Genomic DNA, 17,756 nt, shown 5'->3' with positions numbered 1-17,756 from the left:
TGACTTAGTGCACTGGTTTTATTGGGAGCTGAGGCTGATGGGAAAGGGGCGTAGAATGATGGAAATACAGTAATTACCAAATTGAAACCTATTCAGTTAGGTTACTGGGCTCAGAACCGACCTTGACACTTGCAACCTCCAGATTCCAGTTGGTTGGGGTCAAACACAAATGTCGAGTTGCTGAGTGATTTCCACATGCTTCTTTTGTGTACCTTCACCAGGGCAGACAAAAGATGTTTTTCCAATGAGACTCATTCTTTAGGAGGCCTGACCCTTGAAGGAGCAAACTAATCTCAGGTGATTTTGAGGTTTTAGGGCACTAAGAGAACTTTTAGAGCATGGAGAAGTAATTTGTTCAATGGTTCCTTAAAAGAGTTAATTTATCTCCAAAAGGTGAGTTCCTTTACTATCCTGGGTCCTTCACTTCCTCTGGGATCAGACTCATAATTTGCATAGCAAAGCATTCCATTTCGCTGGAAAGGAGGAGGTGGGGACCTTTAACAGGGAGAGTCAGTTTTCCCACAGTCTTTCACAACTCAGGAGTGTGCTAAGTGGGGTTGATCAACCTTTCCCCTCCCCTAAACTCCAAAAGTTCAGACTCTTTTGCTCACTATCTATCTTGAGATTGAGCAGTTTTTCCGGATGGAAGAGTTGTTGGATTTAGCAAATAGTTGTTGAGAAGACAGGTCTGCTTAGCATCGTTGCTTAGTTTGGCCAGTTTAGTGTGGACTTGTAGGTGAAACCCCAGGAAAACAAACAAACCCCACTCACATGCCTCCTCGTCTTTTTTACAGACATCAAATTTTATTTTCAATTAGAAAAAAAAAAACAGATAAGGCAAAGAGGAGGTTTTCCATATATCGATGACAGCCTGATTGGGCATGCTACAAATTTATCTTGGTATTATGTTTGTCACTTGGCTCTCCTGCTTGTTCTACTCAAAGTCATACAGGCAGTTAAATCACAGTCTCCGAGGGCCTCCACTTTGTGTAGGTTATTGTTTATTTGATTGTCACTTAACGATTCTCCAGAACCAGCTCATAATTTATTTTAACCAAATATGCTCTACCTTAGAGACCCACCATTATAAATACAGGGGACTTTTCAGCATTCTGGAAGATTGGACCCTCTGAGGTTCAAATTAGCATGAGATCTACCAGTGCTTCTTTTAATGTGCTTATTATTTCCAAATTGGGAGGTTAGTCACAGGGATCTGAGGGAAGAAACCAGGCTTTTAATAAGCTCTGTCGGTCACAAGGGGCAATTGGAAAAATATAAAACATTTGCTGCTAGAAGCCAAATTGTGATTTTGAGTCGAAACTATTGCAGTTTGAACATTTGTGGGAGAATCTAAATCTTGCCCTATCTCCCTAAGATCAGTGATGTTGTATGAGAAGCCATGGTGACTTTAAGAACAGCAAATTTAGAGATATACTAGAGGAAGGAGAATGGCAAGCAGGACAAAATGATCTGTGGTCTTTTCTGCACTGTTCTACCCATTGACAGTTTACAGGCTTCTTTAAGAGAAGCATGGTTTGGGGAGGGGGAGTATAACCAGATGGGGGTGAATTAGGAAGGGGCTTCTATTTTCCCTAGAATAAGATATGTAAAAATGTATTCTGGTTGTGCATACATAATTAAATATAAATACCCAGAATTTAAGCAGAAAAGTAAGCTGCTCAGAAGACAAACATGCATTTACATAGACTTGATTGCATCCCCGTATTGTAATGCTGGGATGTTGTTGTTTTTGTTTGTTTGTTTGTTTGTTTGTTTGTTTTTAAAGGCATAGCTATGCAAATAAGTAGAAGCCTGGCCATCAGTGGGGAAATTATGATGAACAGGAAAATGCCCTTGAGGTTAACTTAATGCAACACGAAAATCTCCTTGAACGTTTTTTTATGGCACTTGAAAGATCTTCAGATGGGTCAATGAGTGGGGAAGGATATTCCCTCAAGTTTTAGGGTAATAATAGTAGACTGGCCTTAGCAGATATAAAAATATGTTACAAAATGACGATCATAAGAAGCTCCTTTCTAAGGTTATCAACAGAAAAAGGGATCAATGAAATGAGCAGATAGCTGAGAAATAGGTTTAAGATACTGTTAGAGCTCAACACCTGACAAATTAGAAGCAATAAGTGTAGGTACAGGAATTACTAGGAAATGCTACTTGGTTAAATGCATATCATGCAAAAATGATTTAATAGAGATGTGTAAGTGACACCAATCTTTAGAATATCTAAACATAGTAAAGAGTTAACCATGTTGGGGTGCCTGGGTGGCTCAGTTGGTTAAGTGTCTGACCCTTGATCGGCTCAGATCATGATCTCACTGTTTGTGGGGCTCTGGGCTGACAGTGCAAAGCCTGCTTGGCGGTACTTTCTCTCCCTCTCTCTGCCCCTCTCCCACTCACGTGCATGCACTGTCTCTCTTTCTCTCAAAGATAAACATAAAAAAAAATGAAGAGTTAACCATGTTTTTAAGTATAGGAAAATTGAATTGCCTGTTATCCAACCTATTGAAGAAACACACGTTCAGACTACTTAAGAAATTGACCTTCATTAAAGGTAAAGAAACTAGGTTTGATATGTAGAGGGTTTCTTTTATTTAAAAAAATTTTTAAGCTTATTTATTTTGAGAGACAGTGTGAGCTGGCGAGGGGCAGAGAGAGATAGAGAGGTAGAGAGAGAATCCCCAAGCAGGCTCTGAAGAGTCAATGCAGAGCCCAATGTGGGGCACCAACTCACAAAACCACGAGATCATGAGCTGAGCTGAAACCAAGAGTCAGACACTTAACCAACTGAGCCACCCAGATGCCCTGGTATGTAGAGGTTTAAAAAAAAATCATGGCAAAATGTAATAAACATAAAAGGCAAAGCAACAGAGTATGAATAGGACATTTCTTGATAACTATTTACTCTAAAATATAAAATTGTGGCTATCATCCAAAGTCCAAATGAAGATTTATAGCCAAAGTAACTGAACAGACACTTTAGACCAGAGGTTGGCAAGCTTTTTCTGTAAAGGGCCAGATAGCAAGTGTTTCAGCTTTGTTGACCACAGGTTTTTGTCACAGCTCCTCGGCTCTGCGAGTGTGGCACAAAAGCAGCCACAGAGAATAGTAAACAAACGCACGAGGCTGTGTGCCAATAAAACTTTGTTCATGAACACACAAATTTGAATTTCGTATTATTTTCACATGTTATAAAATAGTATTTGTCTTTTGATTTTTAATTATTTTTTTTCAGTTTGTTTATTTTGAGAGAGAGCATGAGCAGGGGAGGAGCAGAGGGAGAGGGAGAGAGAGAATCGCAAGCAGGCTCCATGCTATCAGCACGGAGCCTGACGTGGGGCTTGAACTCACAAACCACGAGGTCATGAACTGAGCCAAAACCAAGAGTCAGAGAGAGAGAGGCTTAACTGACTGAACCACCCAGGCTAAAAATATAAAAGTCTAAAAATATAAAAACTAAAAATATAAAAACTATTCTTAGTTCAGGGCCTGTAGAGCAATAAGGCAGCAGGCTAGATTTGGCCTGAAAGTCAACTCCTGCTTTTGGCCAGTGTTCCCCAAAGCATTTTCCTTGAAACAGCAGTCTCAAGAGATTTTTTATGAAAAAAGAATGTTGTGACCAAATATATTTGGGAAACCCTGTGAACTATGTTACCCTCTTTGAAATTTACAATGAATATTCACATTGTAAAACCCTTGAAAGTCTCACAGGGAGAAACCTGCTTAACTTTGGTCAACCCAGTGACGCTTCTTCAAATTATTTAACCATAATGCCCCCTTTTGTCTCACAGATCTTAACGCTACAAGGCTTTTGCACAATTGGGCCCTTCCCCCTCTCTCTGAGGACACTTCAGGCCTCTTTTCTTCTTGTTAACAGGATGCCAGCCACACAGGTTTTCTTTCTGTTGTTTAACCACCAAATATCTTCATTCCTGCCTTGGGTGTTTTTCTATCCGCTGTTCTCCATGTTGAAGAGTTTCTGCTGCGAGATCTTCACAAGGCTGGGCTTGTTGTTCAGTTCCCAGCCCGAGTGTCTCCTCAGTGAGGCTGTCTCAGATGTCCTGCTCTAGAACGGCTCTCTCCTTCCAGCGTGCTCAGCTGCAGGAATCAGGCTGTGTTCTTCACTGAATAAGAAATTTTCTCTCTCTCTGTGGATGTGGATGTGTCATCTTCTCACTGCAATGAAATCTCCACGAGACTGAGAACCTGGCCCCTCTTGTCTTCCTGTCTTGAGATGAAGCATCTGCCATATAAAATACATGCAATATAATTTTATCCAGAGAAATTGAGATATAGATATAGAAATATAGAGATGGGGGAGGGGAGGAGGGGGAGAGGAAGTATTTCACAAATCACATTTCACATTTTTGGATATGCTATTTTGTGCAAAAGAAAATACAAATGCTAAATTATCGCTTGAAAAAGCACACGATGTCAGGGGTGCCTGGGTGGCTAGGTCAGTTAAGCAACTGATTTTTTTTTTTTAATTTTTTAAAATGTTTATTTCTTTTAGAGAGAGACAGAGTGCAAGTAGGGGCAGGGCAGAGAGAGAGGGAGACACAGAATCTGAAGAAGGATCCAGGCTCTGAGCTGTCAGCACAGAGCCCAATGCGGGGCTCGAACCCAGGAACCACGAGATCGTGGCCTGAGCCCATGATGGCTGCTCAACCGACTGAGCCACCCATGTGCCCCAGGAACTTATTCATGATTTCAGCTCAGGTCATGATCTCAGGGTTGTGGGATGGAGCCCTGTGTCAGGCTCCTCGCTGAGCGTGCAGGCTGCTTGAGATTCTCTCTCTTCCTCTCTCTGCCCTTCCCCATGCTCCCTCTCTCTTTCTCAAAATGAATAAATAAACTTAAAAAAAAATGCACAATGTCACTAGTAGTTACATTGCAAATTGATACACATAAAGTTTATATTCCAACTCAAATTTACTCTAAACAGCTTATGTAATCACACCCATCAATTGCCTAGGTTTCTCTAAATGAATTTATGTATGTATGTATGTATGTATGTATGTATGTATGTATTTATCTGGGGCATCCAAAGAACCTGCAATCAGAACTATAAAATTGTTTGTATTTATTCTTCTTTTTAAATGTTTATTTATTTTTGAGAGAAAAGAGAGAGACAGAGCGTGAGCAGGGGAGGGGCAGAGAGAGAGGGAGACATAGAATCCGAAGCAGGCTCCAGGCTCTGAGCTGTCAGCACAGAGCCCAATGCAGGACTTGAACTCACAAACCTTGAGATCATGACCTGAGCCAAAGTCAGACGCTTAACCAACTGAGCCACCCAGGAGCCCCTATACTTACTCTTTGACACTTTGGGGAACACACTTCATAGAAATAATCTGTAGAGGAAAACGGTATTGTTTTCCATAAATTGATATCAACACTACAAAGATTGGAAATGATCTTTCTATGATTGTTAAAAATGACAATAGTGTAAATTACGTTACTACTTGGACTTGTTTATTAAGCAACAGTAAATGAGAGGAGCAACATATACGCCCTCTGATTACACTGATGTAAAACGTGCACACACCCAGTAAACATAGCCAGACAGGAACCTACAGTAAAGCATAGTAAATTTCATGTTTGCCACAGTCTCTTCTCTGTAAAGTTAAAAAGTCAACAAGAAAGAGAGAGAGAGAGAGACAGAGAGAGAGAGAGAGAGAGAGAGAGAGAGATTGGAGCTTGTCTGCACTGAGGAGAGCAAACCGGTTCTGTACATGCTTTATTTCAGGTCAAAGAGACAAGACTTCAAAATCCTGAAGTAAATGTGGCAAACTTATCCCTTCGGCCTTGTAAGGTAAGTCCGAGCCTGTGGTCCCAAAGCCATTTCTCAGTGAACTCACTTGGCTGTGCTCTGAGTCCTTTGAGAGGCAGAAGGTGACTGTGCACTATGAAGTATTTGCATTACACAGGGTACTTTTGCATAAATTACATGGAAGACACTAGTTCCTACACCTTGGATGTATGAGCTTTGTTCTGTTGGTTTAAATGGTTAACAAACACGTGTTTAAACCTTTCAAAAGCAGAAACTTTCCCATGCTAGGATTAGCTAAGGGGTAAAAGCCTGGTTGCCTATTTACAGGGTCCTAGTCCAGTGAGGAATGAATGCCAATGTGCCCACCAGAGTGTTTTGCAAGGCTGTTTGATCTGAGGCACAAAGATCCCCCGGTGTGTACGTGAGCTCTGTGGATGAGCACTGGTCAGAGCACTGTTATGTAATTATAGCATCCATAGCGTCCAACACGCCACCCAGCTGAGCCTCCTAGTTTGCACTGGGAGTGGGCATCATTAGGATAGTGAGAATTAATTAATGTTTATGACGACTTGTCCAGATTCATGGGAGAAAAGCACTGTGTAAGAGGCAGTGTGTTAATATGTTCGGGAAAATGATGCCTTTTTTTTGTTTTGTTTTGTTTTTAAAGAGCTGATTGGGTGGAAATGTTGTCATTCTAAACACTCATTTTAATTCATTTGAAGGTTTTGGGCAAATTCTTTTCTCGTCATACAAGTCAGGTTTATTTGGAATACAGTGAATATTTTGGCAGCATACAAACTTGAAGAACTGAGATTTGACCTGGCTTGCTGTATGTAAAATACCATCATTCTCGATGAATAAATAGAACCAATTTTTAAGTTCATATATGTCATTATGCCACTTCTCTATTGTGTGCAGAGTAAGCAAATGTAGTCTCTGCAAAATACTGCACTTTACAATCCAAGAATAATTTTTTACCAAAGTTTACAGAAACACAGTGGCTAGCAATGTATATTTGAATTGCTCACATAATTTTCATCTTGGCTTCAAAAAATGAAAAGATGATACGAAAAATATGTTTCAAGTGCTATCAATTGAAATTTATCATTTCAGTGTAGCTAGTTTGCTAGATAATTGTTTCTGTGCTTTCTTTTATAAAGAGTATTTAAACACTGGAGGCAGAAAAGAAATAGGGTTAATGTAAAGTTGCACAGTTAAAATAAATTGCACACGATATTTATAATGTCATTGGCTCACCCACATGGCATAAGATATAGAAACACTTTTTACTTAATTAACTGTAAATTTAAATACAACATAACATGAGAATAAATTGGTAACTGATGTGTAGCTCCATAGCTTATCAACCTGTGTCCTGGGTGTATATGGAACATAAATTTAGCATAATTCTTGGCTGTTGAGCAGCATGTCTGGTGCTCTAATGAAAATGATTCGGCAGACAAGGTGCATTCATCGTATTTAATTTAGAATAATTGTTTTTTTAATATTTTAGAATGATCCTTCTTTATAATTAAAGAAGATGCTTAGAATATCCTTAATATTACACTGTAATTTTCCTGCAACAGATGCTTAACTCAGCAGCACCAGTTTATTCATTCTGAAGTGTTTCATTAGGCTAAACACATTTAGTAGCAAAGCTACAAAATAAGGAAAGTTACTCAGGTGCTGGAGACCACAGATATTAAACATTTTGTGCTGACTTTGAATTCTACTTACATGTGGTTTGAATTATTTGATAACTCTTCATACTTTTCTCAGGTGTACAAATTATTCCCTTTAAATTGCATTTTCAATAGAAAACTGTTCTTGTTCATTAACCTAGGGAAATATGAAGATGTTACAGAGAATCTTGTGTCATCCAATTATAAAGTCATGAATCTAGAAACTCCCCTTGTGGCACAATTTCATATTGAGTGAAGCATTAATCTCTAATATTTATCATTTTCAAAGTGAAAGGATGCTTTGGAGCGTTATGACTGGAATGTCTCAAAACGGGAATTAGGCCAGGTTACCTAGGAAGCCTGTGAAGATGGGGTAGGATGCGTTAGGGGTGAAATCAGCCCAAGGAAGGAAAAGACTGTGATGGGATTTGATTTGACGAAGAAAGACAATTTGTGGTAGAAAACAAGTTGTTTTTAACCTTAGATTTTTACAATCGGTCAAGTGTGAGCTGGAAACCAGAAGAGAATGTATTTGAGGGCAGATAAACAAACTGGCATGGCCAACACGTGAAAGCTTAGGTCATTGAACTGGCAGTATTCAGATCCACAGGCATTGAGAACTGACACCCTAGGGTCAAAGAAGAGTTGGGTGAAGTCACCACAAAGTGTGAAGTTAACATTCTGAAGACTTCAGAGCTAACTGACAGAATGCCTAAATAAAATAATACTTGTATTTTTAAAAAGAAGACTAACCAACTCACCACTATAACTTCAATATGTGGAATTCCTCAAGTTTATCACAAATTTTCTTAACTATAAGCTTTCATAGAGCAAGTGAAATTTGAACTAGACCTTAAAGCTTGAGAATGGTTCCCTTCAGAAGTTCCTGACCTGCTGTATCCCACATGGACTTTGAGGCAGTTTTCCACCAGTGTCCTTGACTTGCACTGCTTTTCCACATAGATTTTTGTCTCTAGGTTCCTCATGGGACGAAATCATGCTGAATTATTATGGCAGTCTTCTGTGACTGTGCCACAGAGGAAAAGTAACCGATTTTGTAAACTGATACCTTGACCTTGCCCCTGAGCAGACAATGCTATAACCAACTTAGCTAACTAGTCACAGACCTAAGTAGATGAGCTTGGTTGACTGAGGGGAAGCAATAAATTATGTTTGTATTGACCTTAGTAAACCTTTTAATTCTTTCCCACATGATATAGTTCTCAACAAATTGGGAAAATATGGCCTAGAGTCTAGGTAATTGCACAAGTGCAGATCAATGGCCAAGGCCTGCTGCATGCTTGATGTATGCAAACAGCTTCATCATCTGTAGGGAATGGTGGGGCGCTTAAACTCCAGACCATTCCCTCCCATGGGCCCCAAGAGGATGCTGACCTTTTGTTGCCTACAATAGTGGGAGGGAAGGGACATGGCCTCCTGCCCCATTAGGGAGGAAACACTGTTCCAGGTGTGTCGGGGGTCAGGACTGACAAGAGGAGGCCTGAATGTTATTGTTACATTTTCCCTAGCAGCTGGTCTCTCCGAATGGGAAGAGGAACCCAACTTGCCTCCTTGCACCATTTGGCTGCTGGTTGCTATCAACTTGAGTTGAAATCTTCCTGAAGTGGCCTGGGCTTTTTGTCTCTGCCTGTTTGCTAATAAGTTGCTTCACAATCCCTCTTTCTTTCTTTCTTTTTTTTTTTTTTTTAATTTTTTGTAATATTTATTTTTGAGAGAGAGAGAGAGAAAGAGAGAGAGAGAGACAGAACATGAGCAGGAAAGGGGCAGAGAGAGAGGGAGACACAGAATCCAAAGCAGGCTCCAGGCTCTGAGCTCTCAGCACAGAGACTGACATGGGGCTGGAACCCATGAACTGTGAGATCATGACCTGAGCTGAAGTTGGAGGCTTAACCAACTGAGCCACCCAGGCACCTCCACAATCCCTCTCTTAGTTGTAATAGGGAATGCACTAAAAAACTTACATAGCTTCCAAGTTGGAAGGTTGATACAATTTGTAGAAAATTCACTCCTTCATTCACTCAAATATATAATTGTTGAATAACAACTATCATGTGTCACCATTGTCTTTAGCAGGAGGCATACTGAATAAGATTGAGCTTTTGCTTTGGAGGACGTTCCGTCTATTTGATGACACTGACATGTATATACATAATGCCTGTATTAGTTTACGAGGGCTGCCGTAAGAAAATACCACATTTTCTTTGGGATTCAAATACCACATTGTCTTTGGGATTAAACAAAAGTAACATATTTTCTCTCAGTTCTGGAGGCAGGAAGTCCAAGATCAAGGTATCAGCAGGCTTAGTTTCTCCTGGGACCTCTCTTCTTGGTTTGTAGATAACCACTTTTTTCCCGTGTCCACACATGGTCTCTCTTTTGTGTTCACACATCCTTGGTGTCTCTTTGTATGTCCAGATATCATCTTCTTATGAGGATGCCAGTCAGATTGAGTTAAGGCTTTACCCTAAAGGCCTCATTTTCATTCAACCACTTCTTTAAAGGTCTTATTTCCAAATACAGTCATATTCCGAGATACTGGGGGTTAGGGTTGTAAAAATGAATTTTGGGTGAACACAATAGTGAGATAAGTATTAAAAGATATGGAAAGTTTTATGTGAGCTCAGATGGTATCTTGGGACCAGGATGACATTAACTCTCAGTATTACTAGAGCCTTGAGCAGGTGTCACTGTGGTAATTCACAGGTGGAATTAGGTTTATGGTCATGATCATTTGACTAGCATCATGTATAGAATATTCTAAATCTCAATGTCTTTAAGGTGGGACAGACACTTGCCTCTTCCCCACATTTACAATGTTTATTTAGCTCTTAGAGGTATTCAAGTTTTCAATCCTTGGTTACATTGATAAGGAAGAAGAGAAACATTTTTGTACCCACCCCATAATTTGCAAGGCACTCTAGTCCACATCAAGTAAACTACATTATTATACACCTGCTTTTAATTTACTTTATCCATTCCTCTCTCTACCCACTTTTATTTAGTCTTCCCCCATCCAACCAAGAATCAGAGATGGACTCTTTATTGAGTCACATACCTCTTCACAACTGCTTTTTTGGTTACTTGAAGATTTAAAAAAAAATTGAAACTACTACTTAATTTGCTGTTAATTTCTTTTTATTTTTTATTTCTTATATATTTTTTTAATTTTTGAAAAAGAGAGAGAGTGCACGTGAAAGTGGGGGAGAGGGGCAGAGGGAAAGAATCCCAAACAGGCTCCATGCTTAGCACAGGAGTCCAACACGGGGATTGATCTCACAACCTTCAGATCATAATCTGAGCTGAAATCAAGAGTCAGCCGCTCAACCGACTAAGCCACCCAGGCGTCCTCCTGTTAATTTCTTAAAGACTTTCTGCTGGTACTACAAACCTGAATCTTCTCCATTCTCTTCTAATTTAAAATTACATGTGGTCGTGGCTGATGATAACTAGGACCCAACTCAGGTGATCCTTTAACATTCAGCTCCACTGCCAACTGGCAATTTTGGGGGGGATATCCTGGTTAAAAGAGCAAGGAGAGAGAATCCAGTGGGTTGATTCATTTCCTTGTATCGGGTGGTAGGTTACCACCATTTATAATGTGGATGAAATTGTTGAGTTTCACTATAAAGGAAGGATAGATAAGTGGGCAGGATATATCCAAATGCCAAAAGTACTGTATGATCTTGGTATTGCCTATTTTTCTGTGCTGGTTTAGAAATAACATTAAAAAAACAATATGGTAAAAATTAAAATATTTTATGTAAAATGTAAAAAAGGTGGAGAGTTTCAGTAGTAATCAAAGAAGTGCAAATGATGCAAATATGAATCATAACATTTGAACTTCTCAGTTTGGCAAAGATTTAAATATTGATGATGTCCTATATTTGCAAGAATGTGTGAAGATGAGCACTTCTACATTATTCATGGGGTATAAATTTGTACAATCTCTGGAAAGCAGCTTGATACTAGATATCAAAATATAAAATTCCACTTCTAGGAATTTATCTCAAGTGCACCAACTATAAACACACACACACACACACACACACACACACACACACAAATTATCACAACATTGGAAATAATTGGTAAAAAAATAACTAGAGACATAAGAATCCATTAATAAAGGATGGGTCAGAATCATTATTGTCCATTCATATAATGGAACTCTATGTGGAACTCTATGTTGTCATTAAAAAGAATGAGTCATAGCTATAATTCACTGGCATAGACAGATATTTCAATAGCATATTATTTAATAAAAAAGAAAAACAATCTTGAAAACAACTATGTAGGAGAATTCCACCAATATTAACTTAAGTATATGTATCTTTTTGTGAGTGTGTGCATGGAGAGATGGCAGGGGTTCAGCAATATAGTTATAAGGACAACCTCTGGGAAATGAAATTTGGGTGGTTTTTACTGATTTAGGGGACTTTTGTTATCTTTGTTCTTTCATAAAGACTAAACATTTTCTTTGTATTCTCTTTATAATTAGAAAAAAGTAAATAAAATATTTGTACAAAAATATACTTCTTAGGGCCAAGATATTTACCAAACAGTTCGATTTCAATATCTGACTCTGTAAACTGTTGGCTTGCTCAAATATCTTCCTTTTATTTATAGGCATAATTCTTGCATGCAGAATATTATTGCAGTATACCTTGAACTTCCCTTTTAATAAATATGAGTTATTCCAACAGTGGCCAAATAAATTAGGGATATGTACATGTTCACTGAAGACCAGTGTTATGGGCTGAATTGTGTCTCTCCAAATGTATGTGTTGAAGTAGAAGACTGTATTTGGAGATAGGATCTTTAAAGACATAATTAAATTAAAATAAAGTCATTAGGATGGGCCAACCCAATATGACAGATGTCCTTATAAGAACAGGAAATCTGGGCAGAGTTATGTATAGAGGAGAGGTCATGTGGAGACCCAGAGAGAATGCCACGTACAACCCATGAAGGAGGCCTCGGAAGTAAACAGTTCTGCCGAAGCCTTGATCTCCAAATTCTAGCCTCCAGATTCCTGAGAAAATGAATTTCTGTGTTTAAACCATTCAGTCTGTGGTGGCCCTTTTTTAATGTTTTACTTAAAAAAATTTTTTTTCTGTTTATTTTTGAGAGAGAGAGAGAGAGCGAGAGAGAGAGAGAGAGAACACAAGCTGGGGAGGGATAGAGAGAGATGGAGGCATGGAATCCAAAGCAGGCTCCAGGCTTTGAGCTGTCAGCACAGAGCCCGACACAGGGCTTGAACTCATGAACCACAAGATCATGACCTGAGCCGAAGTCAGAGCTTAACCCACTGAGGCACCCAGGCACCCCTGTGGTGGCCCTTTTTAATTGCAGACCTAGAAAACTAATGCAACAAGTAAAACTACCTCGTCTGTAATCCTTATTGAAAGTCTTATTTTTGTTTTGTAATATTTCTAAGACACTAAAACATATTTGAAATGAATGATCTTAAATAAATTTTATTAAACTACCCAAATTAGTAAACAAGCAGACAAACAAAAAATAAACACCAACTTCAAAATCTTACACCTGAAAAAAATTATCTAACGAATAAACATAAATATAACACCAAAGAAATGAAATTATACCAGCCATAGGTAAGTTTGGATTTGGCAAAGAAATCTATATACATAGGTGTGGAGTTCTGTGATTTCAATTAGATAAAAGTATATGGAACAGAAATATGATTTTAATCAAGGCTATACCTTGTAAAATTGAAGAACCTACTGTTTTATCCCATTTATTGTTTTTGTGTATATGGTTTTCATAGAATTTTCATTGGGAAAGGAAAACCTTACAATACAGAGAATTTTAAAAATGGGAGGAAGGTAAACCATTTCACTTAAAATATTCTAAATTGCTGGGGCTTTTAAAACTTGTGACAAATTAAGTCCAAATAGTAATTTTTATTTAGCAATATCTAAAGATTTTAGATAGAGTTTTTAAGTTCTTTTCTTAATGTAAAGGGATATTTGTAAATGAAGGGTTTGATTTTACCAAAGGTATGGTAGCTGCTTAATGGTTACAAAGTATGAAATCCTCTGGAAAAAAAGCTACTTTTAGTTAACATATGTTGGACCTTGTGTATTTACAGGAAATGTTTCCATTTAAGACCATTGATACATTAATAGTTTCCAGGCACGTTTTATGACAGCCCAAGTTTGTACTCTTTTGAACAACTAAAAAAGGATGTTTTTAAAGTAAGCACTTAGATTTGCCTGGATCTCATTTATAAAGCAAGGGTCTTAACTTCCAGTGTCTCTGAAATCAAACTGTGCCCTGAAGTAGTGAATTCCCCAGAGGGATGACCACAGCATTTTCCATTCAATTTCTCTTTACCATCAAACTTCCTAAGTCTCTTGTACCTTTGTGTTTTCTTTCTGGAAAAGTAGTGAATGGATGCAACAGTGAATGAAAGTTGTCCCTCCAATGCTCCAATTTTATTCATGGATAGTCTGTGATTTTACTTTTTTTTTACTCTCTTAGAGAAGTTGCCAATCATAAATCATTTATTATAGCACTGCTTGAAGACTCCATGCTCACTTTGATACTGGGTTTTGGCCGGCATCTTTTAGTGGCATTATGAGGCCTTTAAGAATGGGGGACTGAGGGGCACCTGGGTGGCTCAGTCAGTTGAGCATCCAACTTCCGCTCAGGTCATAATCTTGTGGTTCGTGAGTTTGAGCTCCACATTGGGCTCACTGCTGTCAGCCTGTCAGCCCAGAGCCTGCTTCAGATCCTCTGTCCCCCTCTCTCTGCCCCTCCCCTGCTTGCACTCTCCCCCCAAAAATAAATAAAATATTTTTAAAAAATGGGGACTGATTTGGTGGAGAAATACGAATATATTCTCAGGAACAGGTAAGGTGCCAATGACCTTAATCATTTTTGTCTTCCAGTGTGTGTCTTCCAATGGCCCTAGTGGCCAGGTGACTCCAATCAGATGCTGTATGTCCCCTCTTTGGGGGAGAGGAGCTAACTCTTCCTCTCTCCAGATGTCTGTGAACTATTCCATCTAAGACTTGTCCGCATCCCCATAGTACTCAGCATACTGCTCACACATAGTGAAAACCATCTGAATTCAGAAGCTTGGTAGTGTTCATCTTCTGCAAACTAGAGGGTTTCCTTAAGAACACGTATGCTTCAGATCACCTTGGTTCAACTACTTTCATTTATTTCAAAGACTAAATGTGGCCTTATTACGTGCCGGACACTCTGCTCATCACTGAGGACACACGGAAGACGTGGTCCCTTGTCACACGTTTATAAATGGGCTTGTGCCCAACGAGGCTATACAGGTGCAGAGGAATGGGGAGACAGGGGACTGATTCCTAGAGACACTATTAGGTCCCTAGAGTAGCCCAATTACCTGGTTTCAAAACTTCTCAGGGAGTGCTGGCCCTTACCCCTATAGGCTTCCCAAGGAAGGGAGAGGACAGCTGCTTCTTCAACTCAGAAGTATTTTAACTAGCTCTTTAAAGTGGTAAGAGATAGTTCTACTGTCATTGCAGACTGCACAACTCACTAATGCTCTGAGAGCTGTGAGCTGGGGTTCCCTGAGGTAGCTTCCTCATTTTAAGTGTCTTACCCTGTCTGCAGAACTTAGGAGAGGTGGAGGTCCAGATTTCCCCTAGACTTTCTTATAGGAGAGTTTAGGCAGCACAAAAATATAGTCTGTGCAGTTACCTTGTACTTGGTCATACTGTACAGTTACACGTGATTTGGGTACTTGCTGTAAAATCAAATGACCCTCAACTTAGGCTCTACGGTGCAGACCCTTGAGGAATCAGTCCCCTGTCTCCCCATTCCTCTGCACCTGTATAGCCTCGTTGGGCACAAGCCCATTTATAAACGTGTGACAAGGGACCACGTCTTCCGTGTGTCCTCAGTGATGAGCAGAGTGTCCGGCACGTAATAAGGCCACATTTAGTCTTTGAAATACATGAAAGTAATTGAACCAAGTTGATCTGAAGTATATGTGTTTTGAGGAAACCCTCTAGTTTGCAGAAGATGAACACTACCAAGCTTCTGAATTCAGATGTTTTTTTGCTGTGTAAGAGCAGTATGCCGAGTACTATAGGGATGCAGACAAATCTTAGATGGAATTGATCCCTGGTTCCAATGAAGCACCTATAGTCCAATGGAAGTCCCATGCCTGCCTTGAACCTATGCTTCCCTCTGACTCCTGCCCCAATTCTCTTCTCCCTGTCCAGCCTCTTGGCACTCTTTCCCCACCTCATACTTCCCATTTGTCTCTCCTCCTTGCATTCTGTACCCCCAGCTCCTGGAATCTGCTTGTGCTGAGATCATTGTGTCACAAACTCAATAGTCACTTTTTAGCCCTCCCAACCTTAATTTCACCTGCAGGAACATTTCCACATGTGGCCATCTGTTCATTTCCACTCTCTGCTCCAGGATTTCTATTTTCTGGATGTTCCCCTTCAGGCTCTCTTGCCAAGTTCTCCTTTCTCTTCTCAAGTCCACAGGTAGCTTTTTGTAGACCTCCATCTTAGATTCTCTTTTCTCATATCACTTTTCTGGTTATTTCCATCATGGATGTACATTAGAAGACCTTGTGGAGTTATTTTAAACTAGGCATACACAGGCCCCAGAAATTCTGATTTGTTGGGCCTTTGGTGTGTGTGTGTGTGTGTGTGTGTGTGTGTGTGTGTGTGTGTGTGTGTGTTTCAAGAAAAGAAATTCCACAGGTGATTCTTCATAACAACTCTTGTAGAACCTTGGCTCTGTTTCTCTCCCTCTCTCTCTCTCTCTCTCTCCCCCCACCCCTTTCCATCTCTGTGTTTCTCTCTCCTTCTCTCTAGGTGAACTTATCCTCTCTTGGCTTCCATGCTGATAACTTCCAAATCTAAATTTTCATCTCAGAGCTTGCCTTTGATTCCAGATCACTGCATACAAGCATATTCTTGGGTAACTCAGGGGCATCTCATAAAATTGTCCTAAATGGAAATCGTGACTTATTTCTCCAAATGTGCTCCTCCTCCTGTTTTTCCCTTTCAGTAAGTGACATTGTCATTTGTACAATCCAGAAAACCAGACATTCTCCTTGACTCCTTCTGCTTCATCTCAATGAAGCACCTAGGCTTGCCTAACTTGCTTCCTGAATACACATTTGCTGAGAAACAACCATTTTTACTGCAACAAAAAGGCAATTGCAAATGATTTAATCCAATACCTATTAACTATGTTCATTTTTCTCGATTTCAGTGACAACATCTTGGTCCAAGTGCTCGTTCTTCAGATGGCTGAAATACCTCTCTTACTCGCCTCTCTGCATCTGTCCTTGTCCCTTCTTTCATTATTTATACTGTCTCCAGAGTTAACTTCCTTTTATTTTTTTTAAATGCAGATCTGATTACATCATACCTTCACTTTAAATAAGTTGTCAGTGTACTTTGAAATAGGTTTAAAAGTCTTAAATGGCTTGGAAACCCTTCTATAATCTGGTCCCTTGTTCATCTGCACCTTATTCTAAGCAACTGTTTTCTTTCCACTTCCTTCTCTGATCACAACTTGTTGGACTTCTTTAGGTACCTTATGGTGTAGGGACTTGGCACATGGTACTTTTCTTGGCCTGGTATGCTTTTCACTAATTATCTTGTTTGGGTAGCTCCTATAAATTTGTCCTATCTCACTTGTGCTGGAAGGTTTGCCTGATAATTGCCACGAGGTTAAGGGCCCCTAGTATGTATCCCCAAACTCTCAGTTATAGTGCATATCATCAGTGCCATTCATTCCGTAAATTGTTGTGCAATTATTTATCCAAAAAGTTTCCTTCTGCTAGACAAACACTTCATGAAAGCAGGACTATATTCATCTCATTTTCTGCAGCAGCATCAACTTTTAACAGGGTGCCTTAAATTTGGTAAATTCCTGATGTGTATGCATTGAATACATGAATGAGATGGGAATTAAGACACAAGTGTAGAAAACAGATACCAGAAAGTATTTTAGACGTGTTAGAGTAGAGACATAGATTAAGCACTGTGGGGGATGGAAAAGAAAGACAGATTGTTCTGGGTTTTTCGTGGAGGATTTATCACACAGAAGGTGATACTGGTCTTGGCCCTTTGCAGGTAGTGAGGTTTTTCAGGGATAAAGAATGACATCATACGTGGAGGGAAAAACAGGAGCAAAGGCATAATAGTGGAGAAAGACAGAGTAAGGTTAAGAAATAGCAAGGACCCAATTGACCTTAGGCTAGCGTAGGTACTGGGGACCTAGTAGGTGATAAG

The sequence above is a fragment of the Acinonyx jubatus genome, chromosome B3 (genome assembly GCF_027475565.1).
Source record: "Acinonyx jubatus isolate Ajub_Pintada_27869175 chromosome B3, VMU_Ajub_asm_v1.0, whole genome shotgun sequence".
NCBI lineage: Eukaryota > Metazoa > Chordata > Mammalia > Carnivora > Felidae > Acinonyx > Acinonyx jubatus.
Note: the sequence above shows the minus strand (reverse complement) of the source record.